Source organism: Puma concolor, chromosome B1 (assembly GCF_028749965.1).
Source record: "Puma concolor isolate L17-30 chromosome B1, mPumCon1.1.hap2, whole genome shotgun sequence".
NCBI lineage: Eukaryota > Metazoa > Chordata > Mammalia > Carnivora > Felidae > Puma > Puma concolor.
The window spans coordinates 91,889,540-91,910,299 of record NC_141670.1 but is presented as its reverse complement, the minus strand read 5'-3'; positions in this window follow the sequence as shown (position 1 = coordinate 91,910,299).

Sequence of the window (20,760 nt, the reverse complement as noted above, 5' to 3'; positions counted from 1 at the left end):
CTCACTGTTGGTGAGTTTGAGCCCTGCGTCGAGCGCTGTGCCAACAGCTTGGAGCCTGGAGCCTGCTTCGGATTCTGTGTCTCCCTTTCTCTCTGCTCCTCCCCTGCTCTCTTTCTCTCTCTCTCTCTCTCTGTTGCTCAAAAAATAAATAAACTTAAAAAATTTAAAAAAAATCTTTAAAGTTACATCAAGATTTCCAGCTTTAATTTAGTTAGCTATAAATTTTGTGTGTTTCTTTACTCAACAGTGTTTCCTGTGTATCTCCCCTGTATGTGGAATTATTTTTCGCTCTGGTTAAAAACATCTATGCATAATAACAAAAAAAAGAACATTTCTGTACAATTCTATCACAGCTCCTTGCTGGAAAGCTATTATGTCTAAGAATACTATATTTCATTTCCCTCTCTTAAATCAAACAGATTGCTAAAAATTTCATATTAAAAACAATTTTCAGAAATGAAGACATTACTCCATTTTTTCCTAATATGTACATTAATCAGATACTATCCCCTCATTCTTTAATTAATTACTTGATTGGTCTCCCATTGCTAGTTTTCTCCCACTCACCACTGGTTTTGATATTTGAGTTCTTTCTCTTCCTCTGTATTGAATTTTGTGTTCAATGTTGTCTACTTTCTCTACTTTCCTTGGGTTTTATCTTCATTCTCTGCCTCATAACTTCCAGGTAGTTTTTTTATCATACTGATCAGCTGGATTCATCTCTGTTGCTTTTAGTGGCTACTTTGAATTGGTTTTCTCTATTTCATGTATGGATGCTATTAGAATTTGGATTGAGTGAAACTTTATTCAATTAGATACCTTAGATTTAAATTCTTCATTATGATTTAAAGTATGAAGCTTCCTTTAGTTGCTTCAAGTACACTGGGGTCAGCACAGAAACTAGTCAATAGATTTCCACAGAGTATGCATGGCTCTTCTCTTCTTAATTCACCTAATATTCTGTCTATGCTCTCTAGTGACCAAGTAGTTTCCAGAACCATATGGCCTATTGCACCGTTTTTCTAAATTGAAGACTTCAATTATGTTACAAACTTAATAATAATAAAGAGAGTGTAGAATTAATATCATTAAAAGGTGGTATCACTCAACTATTGTCCAACTTTGCAACTATGTCACGCTAAAAGTAAGATAAAGTTCACAGTTCATTTTTAAAACTTGTGATTTTTCATCCAAATTGTGGGTTGTCTACGTACGACTAAAGTCTAGCTTACTCATGTACCCTCCAAGATCCAATTAAATTAGTTAGACATAACCTAAGTGATTGGATAACACAATACAACAAATCTGAAAGAAAGAAGAAAATGCTTTTTCCCCTTAACACTCAGATGAGAGGACTGCACAGAGGTTTCAGTCCACATTCTGTATTGATGCAACATTATGCTTTTGGAGATAGCAATGGCAAAGGTGTAGATATGCAAATTTACTTCAAAGAGTTTTTAAGTTTTTCGCACAACAGATATAAAATTGTTGAATGGTAGAGTCATAGTCCGCTATAGCCAGCAGGGATGTTTGATAATGTTCTATGTGACATATGAAGTAACACAAAATCAATGACTTCTGTGTGGCTAGGAGTTTTTTTATGCTCTATGCACCCCCAATTTATTCTTTTCCTGCAAAAAGGTGAAATTGACTAAGAACTCATTAAGAAGTGCCACTTAAACAGAGAAGGGAACCAGTATAAAGGTTTTAGTGCACAGATTGAGAATGTTGACCCATAAAGCAAATGCAGTGGGCATTTTTATTTAGAGTGTACCTGAAGAACAGCTGAATGCCTTATGTTCTAGAATTAATTGTCCAGGTTTGCTTATTATCTTTTAAAAACAGCAGTAGCTAGAGCTAGAGAAATGCAGAGAGGCAAAAATATCTCTCAAATGTAATGAATGAAATTTGTGGGCTAATGAGGGTTACAGACGTGACTCCCAGAGAGATTTTTTTAGAAGTTATGATATTCAACATCTGCTGATAAACTCTGTATAGTGGGATATATAAGTGTATTTCTTCTTATTAATTTTATTTAATTTTGCTTTTATGAATTTTCCAGTCTTACAAAAATAAATATGAATTATTTTGCAAAAAACGTGTTTTTATTTCATAGATTTTTTTATTTTTATATGTTTCCTTTGAATTTTTTAAAAGGAAAATGAGAAGATAATTGAGGATTGAGGGAATTAAAGACCAGAAAGAAGCAGTTCATGAGTTACACTTGTTGTCTAGGTTCTTGGTGATGAAAATTTGGGCAATGACATCAGAATTAAACTAAATATCATTGTTAGTTTTCTGGGTGCATATTTGTAAGGTTGACTAGTTTGTATATAATGTATTCTTCAATGTGATTTAATGCAACTTCACCTAAAATATTCTGTAGGTTAAAAAAATCAAGTGGACTCATATGTGGATCTTGAGAAATTTAACAGAAGACCATGGGGGAAGGGAAGGGGAAAAAATAGTTGCAAACAGAGAGGGAGGGAGGCAAACCATAAGAGACTCTTAAATACAGAGAACAAACTGAGGGTTGATGGGGAGTGGAGGAAAGGGGAAAGTGGGTGATGGGCATGAGGAGGGCACTTGTTGGGAGGAGCACTGGGTGTTGTATGTAAGCCAATTTGCCAATAAATTATATTAAAACAAAACAAAACAAAACAAAATCAAGTGGAAGTTCCCTCTGTGTATTATTATACCTCAATCCGAACAAGAATAGTTCTACATGACAGTTACAGTTTTGGGTATGGTTTCCTCAGAGGCTATCACTCTTATTTATTTATGCTTGCATTATACTGTAGTCTATTAAGTGTGCAATAGCTATTATTACTATTATAAAAGAGTGTATATATACCTTATTGTTAAAAAATGCTAACCCATTATCTGAGCTTTCAGTGAGTTGTAATCATTTTTCTGGTAGAGGGTTTTGTCTTGATGTTGATGGCTGTTGACTGATCTGCGTGATAGTTGCTGAAAGTTGAGATGGCTGTGACAGTTTCTTAGAATAAGATAATAATGAAGTTTGCCACATCTATGGACCCTCCCTTTCATGAATGATTTCTCTATCTCATATGATTCTGTTTGATAGCATTTTACCCACAAGTTTTTCAAAGTTGGAGTTAATCCTGTCAAACCCTGCCACTGCTTTACCAAATTTATGTAATATTCTAAATCCCTTGTTCTTGTTTCAACAACCTTCATAGTATCTTTATCAGGAATAGATTCCATCTCAAGAAACCACTTTATTTTCCCATCCATAAGAAACAACTCTCATCCATTAAAGTTTTAGTGTCATATCACAACGATTCAGTCATATATTCAGCCTCCACTTCTAATTCTAGTTCTCTTGCTATTTCTATCACATCTGTAGTTACTTCCTCTAGTGAAGTCTTGAACCCCTAAAAGATAGGATTAGAATCAACCTCTTCTTTTTTTAAAATATTTATTTATTGATTTTTGGAGAAAGACAGAGAGAGAGAAAGAGTGTGAATGGGGGCAGGGGCGGAGAGAGGAGAGAGAGCATCCCAAGCAGGCTCCACACTGTCAATGTTGAGCCCAATGTGGGGTTCCATTCCACGAACCATGAGATCATGAACCTGAGCCAAAATCAAGAGTCAGATGCTTAACTGACTGAGCCACCCAGGTGCCGCTCAACTTCTTCTAAATACATGTTAATGTGGATATAATGACCTTTTTCCATTCTCTGGATTAGGCTTTGGCTTGAGGGAATGTTATGGCTGGTTTGATCTTTGATCCGGACCACAAAACCTTTCTCCACATCAACAATAAGTCCGTTTTGCTTTTTCATATTATTGATGTGTTCACTGAATTAGCACTTTTAATTTCTTTTATAACTTATCATTAGCTTTCACAACTTGGCTAACTGTTTAGTGTAAGAGGCCTTTCTCCCTGTCTTGGCTTTCCACATGTCTCCCTCACTCAGCTTAATCATTCTAGCTGTTGATTTAAAATGAGAGACATGTGACTCTTCCTTTTACTTGAACACTTATAGGCCATTATAAGGTGCTTAATTAGTCTAATTTCAGTATTGTTGTATCTCAGCTAACAGAGAGACCTGAGGAGAGGGAAGGAGATTGGGGAAATCACCAGTTGGTAGAGCAGTCAAAACGCACATTTATTAAGTTCACCTCTTACATGGGCACAGTCCATGGCATCCTCAAACAATTGTAGGAGCATCAAAGATCACTCATTGATCACAGATCATCATAATAAATGTAATAATGATGAAAAGTTTTGAAATATTGTGAGAAGTACCAAAATGTGACTCAGACACAAAGTGAGCCACTATTGTTCAAAAAATAACACCAATAGACTTCTTGGCACAAGGTTACTGCAAACCTTGAATTTGTAAAAAACACAATAAATCACAATTAAGCGAAGCACAATAAAACAAGGTACGCTTGTAAATTTCCATACATTATGTGGAGTGACCACTACAGGAGAAAGTACTATTTGGGGACAAGATAGAAAAGACTTGGAACTAAGACTTTTTCTTTTGTGATTCTATGAGTTTGCAATGAGTCTTAATTTGAAATTCATGAATATAACATTTCTTGTTACATCAAATGCATGTAGTGAATATTATACACAATATTAATAACAGTAGAAAAACTGGTTTAATAGTAAATCAAACTAAGAATACATTCTGGAATATTATTAGACTTTGAAGTTTTTTATTTTATTTTTAGCTTTTTATGTTGAAAGTTTGAAGCTAAAGTATGTTAATATCTCAGAGGATATAAATATACTAAAAAAAAATATTTGGAACAATCTCCAAGCAGTATTAACTCTTTCAACTTATTTAGTCAGTTCTTATTGCAGGGCATGTGGCTTAAAAACTATGAAATATCTCTAAATACTTGAAAGACTCTTAGAGTGTTGAAAAGATGGTTGAAGACAAGATAGGAAACAGCTAGAAAAACTGAAAGAAATCAAGTCACTTGGAAACTAGAGATTGCCTTGCTGATACCTTGATATTGAACTTCTAGCCTCTGGGGTTGTGAGAGAAATATTTTGCGTTGTTTTGAGCTACCCAGTTTATGCTAATTTGTTACAGTAGCTCTGGGAAACTCATACAAGGGGTACAGACCTTAAGGACAAAGCTGACAGCTATAATGGTAGAATGGAAAACACAGAAGGAACTTGGGTTCATTTAAAATGACATCAAGTCATTGTACTAATCAACCCTAGAACCACTCTAAATTCTTATTATGAGGGGTGATATAGCTTTTAATATTTATTTGGTTTTCTGTAATCTATAGCAAATACATTTTTCATATATAATGTACAAAATGATATTAAACTTTCATCAACTTTCTTCCCATCTCCATAAAATACCCATGGTTAGGATAATATACAAAAGCAATGAGCATAGATGACTTTTTTATAAAATAACTGAAAATGCACCAAAGACTAGATCATTAGAAATATATAAATGCATATATTCCTCACTTTATCTGGTTCTGCTATACATGTGTTTCAGTTACCACAGTTTAGTTGAATAAAATCAGCGCTCCCCCCCCCCCCCCCCACTATATGGTTCAAATTTTATTTACCATGCTATGGTAACCAAGAGTAATTGCATAAAGTGCAACTTTGCTACAAAGCACTTTAAGTTCACAAGTCCCTGTGTAACTCACAGATATGCATGATGAGCAAAGACCCATTACACCTTTCTTTCAAAGTTGGTTGGTGATTGGTCACTGTACAGCTGTTAGTTCGTACAGAGTCAAAAGTGTAGTTGTGTCGTCCTTCTGTCTCCCAGTAATTCATCCACATGCCAGTTTATAGATAGGAAAATTCAAAAGAGAGGGTTGGTCACTAAAGATAAAAATGCATGCAAGAAAGAAACTGATAATCCCGAAAGTGAAATCCAAATTGAATACAAAACGGAGATACGGCAGAAATCTCAAGTCGTGTCAGTGCAACACTGCTGCAGTTGGAGAGATGCTCCATGCAGCCTCAGGATCTTGTGAAGGAAACCTCACTGATGTAAATGAGAGAAGTGACTGTGATGAAAACGATGAATATGTCACAGAGGCAGTGACCCTGTCAAAAAATAAAATCTCTTGGAGATATTTAACATCAATAAAAGCACAAAGGACAAAATGCTGGAAATGGATATACCCTTAGAAAGGAATATGACAGTTCACCAAGGCGTAGAAAAGGCTTTTTCTCTACAAGTTTTATGATGAGAAGAAAACACAAAGGTACTGCTCAAACTACTTTCAATAAGTTTGTACAAAGAAATACAACACTTTAATTCTCGGTGTTTCTAATGTTTTAAATCCCAGTGTACTCAGTAAATATTAATTTGACTATTTTTTTCAATGTATTACACATTTATAACCCACCAGTAAAAGAGTTTTTAATATTTTGACCATTATTTTTAAAGATCACAGAACAATTTTAATTTCTCTATTATTAAGATCACTTTGTACAGCTTCAGTGTGCATGGATATTTTCACAGTCTTCTATTACCATGTAAAATGAGGACTGTTTGTACCTAACAAAAAAATTCCATTAGTTTCATTATATTCTAGTGGTGTTTAGAATAATTTAGAACATGTCTGTAAAAAGAAATCTCACAAAAAAAAAGCTTGGATATTTTTCTTGCACACAATAATTCTACTCCAAGACCATCAAGAAATGGCGCTCGCATTTGGCAACAACAGCCTTGATGTTACCAACTGGACATAAACAGTCTTCAGAGAACAGGAAAAATGATCAGGCAGGCCATTCTGTATTCGTAGTGAAACAAATCAGACACAAAGGCTTTCTTCAACCCCAATAGTAATGTTCATGTTTTTCCATAATGACCTATAATTGTTTCTTTACCGGTGATAAACCTGTACCCAGCTTTATTCCTCCATCATCCAAAAATAATGTGATTCTTAGCTGTCATATTATTCCTGTTTTCTGGTAGCATCCAGCCCAGAACTGGACCTCCTTTCCTTAAACTCTTCCTTGTATTAATTCGCCACAAGCTCTAATTCTATCAGAATTGCCCCCAAACTACTTCTTACAAAGATGCTCTATTCTCCTTCTGATGTGTTTTCAAATTCAATACACAGAAAATTCAATGAACTGTACTGTGTTTTTACTGTAGCTGTATTCCTGGTGGCCTTTGGCTGGTAAGCGTCAACAAAACCAAGTTGCATTGAAGAAGAAGAGAAGCCCTCGCAAAGGTAAAAACTGACAGAAGACGGGCTCATTTTAGAACAATTGTATATTGTAGTGATAGATGCTAAACAATAGCATGTTATTTTAATAGTGGTTTTCTTCCGTTGCGCGTGAAGAATGAACATAAATAGGTATTTGTGATGTATGTAATAAGGCAAATGGAGTACATTGTAGAATATTATCTTACTTTGTAAATGGAAGTAATACTGAGGTACTTAATATTTTAGTTAAATGAGATTATTTCAGACATTTTATAATTTGATCTTAAAAAACAGAGGATAGAAATATGGTATATATTATTTTCGAAATGGGAAAATATATTTATCACATAAAGCAGAAAATGACAGTGGTAGATTACTTCCTGTTTCATTTTGTATTTAATGTGGTGCATTCTTAAATTTACTTCTATTGAATTTCTCATATTTATCATTCATAGTCTAGGTGTTGCTACTTGTATCAGTAATATGTTTTCAATTAATGCTTTCAGTTTTAAAAATTCAATTTTAGGGGTTACAATTTTGTCATGGATACATATACTTAGTTCCAGAAGCCTACACTTAAATGTGATGCATATTTATTTTCCGGGAAAAAAAGTGAAAAATATTAGTTAATACTTGTTTTTAGAATGAATTTAACAATCATTAAATATTCCTCAGGGAGAAACAATATTGTGTCAGGAGGAAGACAGTCTTTTCAAAGAGCACAGAAATTTTAAATTAATTTAGAGGAAAAAATTCATAAACACCAAGTAAGGAAAATTCTAAAACAAACAAGTTGTAAGATTAAAAAGATAGACATTTTTGGTATCAAGGAAAATCCCTCTAAACATGACTTTTGCACAAAGTTAAAGGCAAAAAAGTCAAAGGATAATCTTACTTTCCTGAATGTGTTTTTCTTATTAAGGAGAGAAAAATGATTTTATATTGACTATTTACTAACAGATATTCAGCTAAACGTATTAGGCAGGCTTGAGCATTCCTTGTGCTATTTATCTATGATTATTCTTTAATATATGACTTGCTCTGGTGCCATTTACATTTTCTTTATCTGTTTGCTCATTTGTATTGTCTTGCATTTATTCAGGAAATGCAAGTGGCTGATGAAACCATAAAACATTGTTCACCGATTGTGACTAATGAATAAAAGAGTTCAGTGCAAATGTGAGCAGGGATATTGTTTTCTACAAGATTCATAAATGTAAATACTTGAAAAGGAAATTGAAAAATGTAGCAGCTAAGTGAAGCATGTTTCTGGAGGCTTTCTTTTGTATTGCCATTCTGAAGTATCTCTATATCAATCAAGATACCAGCCCTGTTGAAATCCATTAGATATCATACTTCATGCAAAACATTATTCTTTTTTTGGCAGTGGTAATAATCTTTGTTCCTTAAAGAGAATTTGGAAATGGATTTTTATGATAAAGGCATTGGCCCACTTGAGAACACTACTTGATTCAAAGTGTTTATGAAAGTATTTTTAATAACTCTAAAATTCATAGGAAAGCAAGTGAGAAGTCAGAGAAGTCGGAAGGTGAGGAAATCAATCAGTAGGTGTACATGGGAACATTAATGATTGCCTTTCCAGAAATTTAGTGCATGAACAATCAAGAACATTGATTGTTAGTTCTTTGAAGCTTCCCTCCCTAAATATATCATCCCTCATAACAGGAGATATAATACATATTTTATATAGATGTTTAGATTTTAAATAAAGTAGTGCAGGTGGAATAGTTTTTGTCTAGCAGTTACTCTCCGATATTTTGATTTATCTGTATAGAATGTCTGAAGACTTTGACTTAATCGATAAAAGGAAGTAAAATTGGTTCTAGCATTTCCTTTTTTTTTTTTTTTTTAATGTTTACTTATCTTTGAGACAGAGAGACAGAGCATGAGCAGAGGAGGGGTAGAGAGAGAGAGGGAGACACAGAATCCGAGGCAGACCCCAGGCTCCGAGTTGTCAGCACAGAGCCCGACGCCGGGCTCAAACTCACCAGCTATGAGATCATGACCTGAGCCTAAGTCGGACTCTCAACGGACTGAGCCACCCAGGCGCCCCTGGTTCTAGCATTTTCAACTGAAAACTTAATTAATTGTCTGATAATTAGGTAGATAAAAAGTGTGATAATCAAATTCAATAATGGAGCTCCCCAAATAGATTGATCAAAGAGAGATTTCTTTTGCTACTTCACAGCCTATTTGAGTTTAAGTGCAAATGTAGCAGGAAAGATCACCATAGGAAACTAATCTAGGATTGAGGATTCTGGCTCTGCCTCATTCTGTCCCATACCTGTGCAACATGTTGCTCACTTCGAATACGCCCCCGGAATGTCATATTGTCACTGTATCCATGTAAAGGGTTTTTGACATTGGAACCCTCCTCTCGTATTTCAGAAAATGGTATATTCAAAGTTATTCCTTTGCTTCTTTTTCTCAGCTCCTAATGGTGTTCACTTCAAAGAAATAAAATGTTCATCAAAACTCTTTAGTGTCTCTGGATTTCTATTTTAGATTCATCTGTAGATTTTTGCTCAAATTGTGTGACAATAAATGCTAGTCTGTCCCATATGAGAGGCAGAATTGAAAAGCATCTTACAGTCTCTGATGATTAAATTAAAGCCTTTGATTAGGAACAAATGTGCTAGTTGGTTTAAAAGCCCCAATAAACTTGAGTTTATACATTTGAAATTAACATTTGTCTCTAATCCTGTTGATCTCTCAACCTTGTTTGTGCTAAATATGGGTCTATCTTCAAGTTAATGCATAAATTTATACTCTGTGGACTTAAATTAGATGCCAAATAACTTCAAAAGCTAAAATTAATTGCAAAAATGAAAAGAAGACACACATCAAAGATTCATTTTTAAAGTTGATATCTACATAGCATTTTATACCTGTTTAAAACTGTTAGCTTATCCTGTATTTAGCCTCCCTAACAATTAAAAGCTTGATATACTACTGTAAGGGTGCACTTGTGGGTAAGAATGGTGTGTACCATCAAATCTTTCTTATCCTGAATACTTTAAAACAAAAATGTGTTATGAAATTTATGATACCCAATTTTTACTCCCAAAGTTTAAAAGTTATGTTTATGAAATACCAAATAAACACCTAATATTTTTAATTGTGATCCAGTTTAGTGCTCAGAAAAAGAAAAAAAAAATATTAACTGAACCAGAGAAACTTAATTTTGTGTTGGGTGAATTATATATAGAATTTTGTAATTTAAATATTCTTAGACATTTACGTATTTCCTTTTTATGATTACATTATAAAACAAACAAACAGGGGCACCTGGATGGCTCAGTCGGTTGAGCGTCCTACTTCAGGTCAGGTCATGATCTCGCGGTCCATGAGTTCGAGCCTCGTGTAGGACTCTGTGCTGACAGCTCAGAGCCTAGAGCCTGCTTTATCTGTGCCCCCCTCTCTCTCTGCCCTACCCCTGCTTGTGCTCTGTCTCTCTCTGTCTTTCAAAAATGAATAAACATAAAAAAAAAATAAAACAAACAAATATTTTCAAGTAGAATTTTTTCTTTAACCCTAGGGACAATAATAATTTATATTTTTAGAGGGAAACCATTCTTATTACTAACCTTTCTTACAAGGTATAGAGTTTATTTTCATTTTAAACAAGAAAATATCTCTTTATAAAACATCTCTTTATAAAAATTATAAAATTATAAAATATAAAATAAATAAAATAAAATAAAATAATCAAATATCTCTTTATAAAAATATCCAAGGGGGGCCTGGATGACTCAGCCAATTAAGCATCTGACTTGATTTTGGCTCAAGTCATGATATCAATGTTCATGAGTTCAAACCCTGCATCTGGGTCCACTCTGACAGTGTGGAGCCTGCTTGGGATTTTCTCTTCCCCCTCTCTCTCTGCCCCATGCTTGCTCTCTCTTTCTCTCTCTTTTAAGTTCAAGTAAACTTAATTTTTTTTTAACATTTATTCATTTCTGAAAGGCAGAGAGAGACAGAGCACGAATGGGAGAGGGGCAGAGAGAGGGAGACACAGAATCTGAAGCAGGCTCCAGGCTCTGAGCCATCAGCACAGAGCCCCACGCGGGGCTGGAGCTCACAGACCGCGAGATCATGACTTCAGCCCAAGTCAGCCGCTTAACCAACTGAGCCACCCAGGTGCCCCTAAGTTTAAGTACACTTTAAAAAATACATATCTAAGAAGTTTAGTAAAGAATCTGGGTTTCTTTGCCTTAGTAATGTAAAATATTTATGTGAAAATAGATGGTCATACAATTCAAATTTTATGCAGATGTTGAATATAGTAAAAAAGCAATTTGAGGTACATATTATTTGTGGGGCAGTTTATTCCTTTTTTGTTATTTGTGGCATAGTAATGTAAAATTTCGGACAAAAAAATCCAATGGAAACTTCAACATATACCATTATTTCATTAGAGAACATCTTTTTTTTTTTTTTTTTTTAATAGAGGGGAAGAAATAAAATTTCAATTCTGCACTATAACTTTGTTGTAGGATTTTAGAATAGATGGAATTAGGTGAGATGCCAAAGTCACTTTTTAGATCTATATTATTAACATGTGTTTATTCTTTATAGCTGTAATAATAAGAAATTTCATTTTTCTTAACTTTTTTTTTGTTAAGTATTTTCATATCTACTATCCTATGATATGTATATGTATATATATATATATATATAGAGAGAGAGAGAGAGAGAGAGAGAGAGATCTATATCTATATCTATATCTATATCTATATCTATATCTATATCGCCTAGTTAAATAGTCTGGTACCAAAAATTGGCATATGCTCATTAAATATTAATTTTTATAATCATTATTCGGAAGAAGAATTCAAATACATCACTCATATAGTGGGGTGTGGTGACTCATTTTTTAAATTGTTTATTACCTCTAGAATATTTAAAATAATATTTTTTGGTTGGATTGTTTCCCATGAAAATATATGCTGAAGTCCTAATCCCTAGTACCTCTGACTGTGATCTTATTTGGAAGTAGGAGCCCACAGGTATCATTAGTCAAGATGAACTGATGCTGGAATAGGAATGTAATGTCCTTATTAGAAGACAGTCCTATGAACACACAGATACATGGGGATGATGGCATGTGAAGGTAGAGAATTGAAATGAGTATCTACAAGCCAAGGAATGTCAAAGAATGTCAGCAAATGGACCAGAAGCTAGGAATAGACAAAGAAGGATTCCTCTATGGGCCTCAGAGGCAGCAAAGTATTGGTGACACATTGATTTCAAGCTTTTAGCCTCTAGAGCTGTGAGACAATTAATTTCTATTGTTTTAAGCCACCCAGATTGTGGTACTCCATTAGAGTAGCCCTAGGAAGTTAGAAATAACTCCAAAATAACTTAGGTAAGCTTTCTACTTAATACTTTGCATTTCTCTGTCATAGCTCTTATCACAATTTATTTTAATATTTCTTTCTCCCTCATTGAAAGAGTCTAATCTCCATCTGAATAGAAACCACTCTTATTCTTCATCACTTGTAAATAGAGGATCCAAAATATACATTTAGTGAATACTTGAAAAGTTCGTAATATCTCAAATATTGTCACTGGATATCACACAGGATATCACACACAATATCATTTCTCAAAACAATTAAGTAATAATTTCTGAATGGTATTTTAGAAATAAAAAGAAGAAGTGGAGAACCCAGGTGGCTTAGTTGGTTCAGCATCTGGCTCTTGGTTTTGGCTCAGGTCATGATCTCATGGTTTTGTCAGTTTGATCCCCACATCTGGCTCCGTGCTGACAGGGCAGAGTCTGATTGAGATTCTCTCTTTCCCTCTCTCTCTGCCCCTCACCCACTTATGATGTCTTTCTCTAAAAAAAGAAATAAATAAAAAATAAATAAAAATTAAAAAAAAATTAAAAAAAGAAAAAGAAGAAGCAATGGAAATATATCTTCACATAATGGAAGCTGAGGGCTTGACTTTGGAGAACTATCAGCTGTTACTTAACTGTATCAATATCCCTACCTATTGGTAACCAAAGCAAGTGGACCAAGTTGGAAAGATCAAGGTCAATTGGATAAATTGACTACCTCAATTATGGACATATACTAATCTATGGGACAGTATTATGAAGTATGGATTTCTTTCCTTTCTTTTTTGAGAGAGTGAGAGTATGAGTGAGGGAGGGACAGAGGGAGAGGGAGAGAATCCCAAGCAGGCTCCACACCCAGTGAGGAGCCCAGCACAGGGCTCAATCTCATGACCCTGACATGATGACCCAAGCCAAAATCAAGAGTGGGGGGCTTAACTGACTGAACCACCCAAGCACCTCTGGAGTATGGTTTTCCACAAGCTAATACACAGTGTGTATAAAATGAATGTATCTTGGGGCGCCTGGGTGGCTCAGTCGGTTAAGCATCCGACTTCAACTCAGGTCACAATCTCATGGTCTGTGAGTTCGAGCTCCGCCTCGGGCTCTGGGCTGATGGGTGAGAGCGTGGAGCCTGCTTCAGATTCTGTGTCTCCCTCTCTCTCTGCCCCTCCCCCATTCATGCTCTGTCTCTCTCTGTCTCAAAAATAAATAAACGTTAAATAAAATAAAATAAAATGAATGTATCTCTAGATAGTATCTACAGAGCTTTAAATTTTTATTGTAGCATAATTCAGTAGTTGCTTTCTAATTCATGTAAATGGGAAGAAAAAAGAAAATCATTCAAATTACAAAAATTAGAATTTTAGGCTAAATTCTAAACAATATGGAATAACTCAACCAAGCTTTCTTAGTACAACAAACATTGCTAAGGGACTGGACCTAGGGCTGTTTATTGTTGTTTTTTAATCTCAGTTCATTTTTTTGCCACTTACATTTGTGTGCGTTGTCTCTAATGTAGGAAGCTGGTCACAACTTGTTTAATAAGAGAATACATAAAATAAACTAATGGTATAATTATAAAAAGAATGAAACTCAATAAAATCCAGAAAAATGGTATTAACAAAAACAGTTAAACTGAGTTCCCCTTCTAGTTGGAATGTAGAAGATAGTAAAAGATTGTCCCTCTTACTAAAGTAATAGTTAATTACAGGATAAACAACAACAACAAAAAACAATTTCTTTAAAGCCTTTGAACAATGTTGGACATAATGATATCTAAAATAACTAAATTATAGAGTCACATAAACACTCTTTAGTGACAAAGATCACTTTTATCCCTAGGGCCAATGGCTGAGGTAGCACACACGGGGTTCTGCTCCAACAAGAGCCCAGAAAGTTGTCCCTCCTGTTCTTACCATGAGAAAGAAAGCAGAAAAAAAACCTAAATCAGTGACTCTTTTTAGATCTGTCAGACAATTGAGGTCACAGGGAAAATCATCACATGGCAATCTGGAGAATCATCATCAAGATCAGTTTATTATAAACTGGTAGGAACACAAATATGCCTCCTGAATGAATTACTAGAGGCTGAATGTGGATTAACTGGAGAGTGGAAAACTCCTATTAGTCCTGTGTTGGGAGGAACTCCACATTTTTGTGAGTTTTACCTCCAGGGACCCCACCAGGTACTCACAATAAAGATCACAGAAAAATCCCACCTTTCTGGTCACGGTGGGGTGGGAGGCATTGGTAAATGTTTTGCCATATGGTTAATCAAGAATTCTCCATGACAAAGGCTTACTTTCCCAGGGAAACTACTAGATCTTATCTTCTTGGGTGAAGAACAATTTTCAGAGTCTATTCTCCTCTTTCCATCCTGTCTCACCTAAATTTGGAAATAATGCTTCAAAGCACCTTTGACAGTTTCAGCCCAGGGACTCAGATCCACTAAAAGACTGATATTCAATCATAAGTTTATAGAATGCTTACCCTCTACCACAACCTAACATTACATCTATTAAAGTAGGAGTTGGAGTAATAGTAAGAGACAATACAAAAAAGGAAAAATAAAAGTAAGCAACAATAAATACATAAAGAAGCTAAAGCCTCTGGCTGCTATGGATCTAGCAAACCTAATCCAGTTTAGAGCCACATTGCCACATTTAGGAAACCTCACATTAAAGGCCTATTTTCGATGGCTCAGAGCCTGGAGCCTGTTTCCGATTCTGTGTCTCCCTCTCTCTCTGCCCCTCCCCCGTTCATGCTCTGTCTCTCTCTGTCCCAAAAATAAATAAACATTGAAAAAAAAATTAAAAAAAAAAAAAAATGGGGCGCCTGGGTGGCGCAGTCGGTTAAGCGTCCGACTTCAGCCAGGTCACCATCTCGCGGTCCAGGAGTTCGAGCCCCGCGTCAGGCTCTGGGCTGATGGCTCAGAGCCTGGAGCCTGTTTCCGATTCTGTGTCTCCCTCTCTCTCTGCCCCTCCCCCTTTCATGCTCTGTCTCTCTTTGTCCCAAAAATAAATAAACGTTGAAAAAAAAAATTAAAAAAAAAAAAATAAAGGCCTATTTTCTTCAATCCTTTACCTAATTCTCATGTGTATCTTTTTTACATTCTTACTTTCTCTGAAATATAACTGGAGTGACTTATATATAAAGTGTGCAATATATTAAAAAACCATGAAAACATGGGAGTAATATTCAGTTAACTCAAAAGAAGGGAGTAAAGGAAGAACAAAAGAACAAAAATACAAGGAAAAAGAAAACAACTAGACATAAACCCAACTTTTTCAATAATTACATTAAATAAAAGATTAAGCACCATCAATTAAAAGGCAGAAGAGGACAGACTGGATGCAATATCCAACTATATGTTATGTATAAGATTCACACTTGAAAGTAAAAGAAAATAAAAATGTATTCTGTAATTAGTAAGCACAAGAAAGATAGTGAGGCTCTAATAACATAAAGAAAAAAAAAAAAGACTTCAGTATTAAAAGCATCCCAGACACAGAGAAAAACAAATGTTTTTATGAAAATGTGAATAATGAGAAAGTGAAACTTCTTATAAAGACAGGATAATCAGAAGTACATATCCACTTAATAACACTCCTTCAAAATGTAGGAATGCAAGCAGGGATTAATACTAAAGGACAAAACAGACCAATCAAATATACTTACAAATGTTATTATAATTTTTGTAATAGTCATCCATGTTGTATGTAATTAAAGATGATCTTAGGACATGAAATCATTATTAATAAAAGAAAAAAAATGATGAACTGTACTCAAAAAAGTTTTAAACTTCTGGGGCGCCTGGGTGGCGCAGTCGGTTAAGCGTCCGACTTCAGCCAGGTCACGATCTCGCGGTCCGGGAGTTCGAGCCCCGCGTCAGGCTCTGGGCTGATGGCTCAGAGCCTGGAGCCTGTTTCCGATTCTGTGTCTCCCTCTCTCTCTGCCCCTCCCCCGTTCATGCTCTGTCTCTCTCTGTCCCAAAAATAAATAAACGTTGGAAAAAAAAAATTAATTAAAAAAAAAAGTTTTAAACTTCTCAATAAAAGACACTGGAAATGAAAAGGAAATGAAAAGGCAAGGCACAGAATGGGAAGAAGCACACCCATCACTTGTAACTGACAAGACTTTAGTGCCGATATATATAAAACTCCTACAAATGAATAATAAAAAGACAAATAATGTGAAAAATAACTGAGTAGCCACTTCAGAAAAGCATGCCTACGAATGTCCAATAAGGAAATAAAAAGTGTCCAAAGCCAGCAACTAATAGGGAAATACCAGTCACTCACTTATGGGGCAGCTAAAATCAAAGACTGAAAGTAGCAAACGTTGTCAAGGATGCAAAGCAACTCGAGTTCTACATTGTAGGTGAAAGTGTGAGATGGAAAACCACTTTGGTAAAGTGTTGTAGGATTTACCTATAAAGTTAAATATAATTATTCTGTAACTGAAGACTTCTACTCATAGATATCTACTCAAGTAAAGAAAACCCCTGTACCCTCAAAATATTTGTATAATAGTAATATTTAAAGTTGATCTACTAATAATAGAAAGAGATCAGAAATAATACAAATGCCTATTAATAAGTTAATGGATATTCAAAGTGTTGCTTTAGCCAAACAACGGAAAATCATCTACTTTGTTGTATGTGATGAAAAAGCAATAAGCAGTAAGAAGGAACAAACTGGTGATGCAAATAAATGGATATATTTCAAATAATTAAGTTGAGCACATGGAATGACAAAAATAATATATATGAATATATAAAATTCAGAACATAATATATAATATGAATATATTATGTATATATGTATGAAGTTTTTAGAACAAGCAAAATGAAGATACAGTGATTTAATTCAGATTGGTGGTTGCCTGTAGGCTGGTGACTGATTATAGGTCTGCACGAGAACTTCCTGGGATGATAAAAATTATTCCTCTATTTTGTTTTGGTTGGTAGTTAAAAGGGTGTATTATTGTTGAAAATCTTTGATAGATTTAAAACAGGCATTTTATTGCATGTCAATTATTCTTTAATAATTTTTTTTAATTTCTTATGTCTTTATTATATTTTTGAGAGAGAGCATGAGCAGGGGAGGTGCAGAGAGAAAGAGAGACACAGAATCCAGAATCTGAAACAGGCTCCAGGCTATGAATAACATTTAGAATATAAGACAAAATTTAGTATTTTGGCATTATATTTGTTAACATGAAATTTTCATTTAAAACTTTATTAAAATGTTCCTCTTCTTTATGTTTTTTTTTAATGCCAGGGTTCTTAAAATATATCATTTAATCAGAGCACTCCCTTTACATGATATATATTTTTTCCTGCCATTTCCATGTCGGATACATCTTTATAAAATGGAAGGTATCTCCAGAGGCTTTATAATCCAGTGCTGTGCTCTCAGGCAGGGCTACAAACTGAGCCACTAAAACAGATGGTTGTCTGGCTTATTCTTACTGATGTTCAGAGAGAGACATTATATAAATTCCCTTGGTAACGCACTTTTGTGTTTAAACAACCTTAATGTCAATAAGTTGTTTCTTACATCTAACCTGACTCTCCCTTTCTCAAACATAAGTTTCACATGCTTTTGTTTTATTCTCAGTGGAGCAAGAGAACAGATGGCCAGTATCTTCCTTTGAAAAACAATTCATACACTTAAAGACAGTTGCTAACAAGACCCCTTACTTAATCTTAAATTTAATTGTTTCAATTCACATAGTGGAAAAGATGGATCTTCTTTCAAGTTCATCTAGGCTAACCCAAAGTTTATGGCATGGAATCTTGTAAGATGTTCAATTAATAGAAATTTTTTACATCAGTAAATTTGTTAGTAATATTTGATAATTTATACTTTTCTTGGAGACTTATAGTACTTTTTCCCATATTAATATCTTAGAGAAACTCTGATGAAAGAAGTCTATTTATTTATTTATTTATTTATTTATTTTTTATTATTTATTTTTGGGACAGAGAGAGACAGAGCATGAACGGGGGAGGGGCAGAGAGAGAGGGAGACACAGAATCAGAAACAGGCTCCAGGCTCTGAGCCATCAGCCCAGAGCCCGACGCGGGGCTCGAACTCACGGACCGCGAGATCGTGACCTGGCTGAAGTCGGACGCTTAACCGACTGCGCCACCCAGGCGCCCCGAAAGAAGTCTATTTAAATATGCTTATTCAAATATTTTCAAATGTTCTCTTCTAGCACCTTCTAGTTTACTGCAAATCACTAGTTAATACTCACAGAAAACTGTTTATATCATGACATTCCACTTTTATTCTCATTACATTCCTTTAAAGATTAAGAAAGCTAAAGTCTCTCAAAGAGGTAACAATTACATAGCTCTTTAAATATGTAATTTGTATCTATTTTAGATGGCCTGCTCTATAAATACATCTATAAATTAGCCATCTTAAGAATAGCCACAAAAACTCAACAAATATGTAAAAACAATATCTTTCAAATCCTCAGAAAACTGCTGTGACATAGTAAAAATCTGGAGCACAATAAAAAATAACAAGGCATAAGGGAAGACAATACCTTTCCAAAAAACAGACAAAAGAGACAATACGAAGACAGAGGTAAAGCTAATAAAATGATTAGATTATGACTTCTAAATAAATACAATTAAATATTTCAGTAATTGAGTGACTAGATAAAAAATTGGGGGCAAATAAATGGAAACTTAAAATGATTCTAATACAAATTATAATAATTAAACAATCTGAAATTAATAACCTAATTTATGGACTTAATAGTAGATTAAACCCAGCTAGAGAGAAAGAAAACATATATGTTTACTAGTTTATTTCTAGCAAACACAAAATGATGGGAAATATAGAAAAACTAAGAAATATAAAATATTTTAAAAGTATAATATCTTTTAGCATCTAATCATACAATTATATTTCCCAAAGATGAGGATAGGGAGAATGTAGACACAAGTGAATTGGAAGAGACAACAAATAAGAGATTTTTAAATTGATGAAACACATTAAGTCATTATTTCAAGAATCACTATAAAAAATGATCACTATAAAATTTAACAGCATTAAATTATTAGCAAATGAACGAACACACATATAATAACAATTCATAGCATACTAACCTTTTAACCCCCCCCCAAAAGATAGGATATATTAAAAGCAGCCAGAAGAAAAATAGGTATTTTATATTTAAAGGAATAAAAATAAGAATTCTAGCTAATTTCTCAATATAAAAATGGGAGCTAGCATAAAATAGTATATTCTATTGAGAATGCTTTAAGAAAATATCTGCTAATGTAGAATCAACATCGAGTCAAATTATATGTCAATAATGAAGACATTTCCGGACAAAGTAAAACAGTAAGAATTTATTCAATAGTGATTGAAGACTCTTCTGCAGGCAAAAGAATTATTGCATTTAGGTTTATGATGCAGGAGGAAATGATCAGTAAATATAAAATTAAGACAATAGTAAATATGGTGGCATATCTAATTGATTACTGACGATAAACAAAAATGATATTTTGAGACCCTAAATTATCAAATGAATACATAAAACATTTATTAAGAAAAAATAAATAAATATTAAGTTTTCTAATTAACCCATGCATTGCCCAGGAAATGAAGAAGTACCATTTTGTATAATAATTTAATAAATGAAGGAAGTCTGTTGAAATGTCTAGGGTAAACACTTATATAATAGTAAAATGATGCCTAATTAATAGGTTAATAGCAAGGAACATAAAATATTTTTTTAAATGATGAGTCCAGGGCACCTGGTTGGCTCAATTGGTTAAGTGTCCTACTCTTAGTTTTGGTTCAGGTCACGATCTCATGGTTTGAGAGTTTAAGCCCCGCATCAGGCTCCATGCTGATTGCGTGGAGCCTGGTTGAGATTCTGTCTCCCTCTCTCTCTGCCCCTTCCCTGCTTGCTCTCTACCTCTCTTTCCGAAAAAAACAAATAAATAAACATCAAAAAATAACATAACATAACATAACATAACATAACATAACATAACATAACATAAAAAATAAAGAATCCAAATGTAGTGCAATTCTATTCAACATTCTCAAAGAGGGTTTTCTGGAGATGGGCAAATTAATTCCATATTTGCAATGGAAACAAAAGGCAAAGACTATCTAAAGTCGGGACTAGGGTGCCTGGGTGGCTCAGTTATTTGAGCCTCCGACTTCAGCTCGGATCATG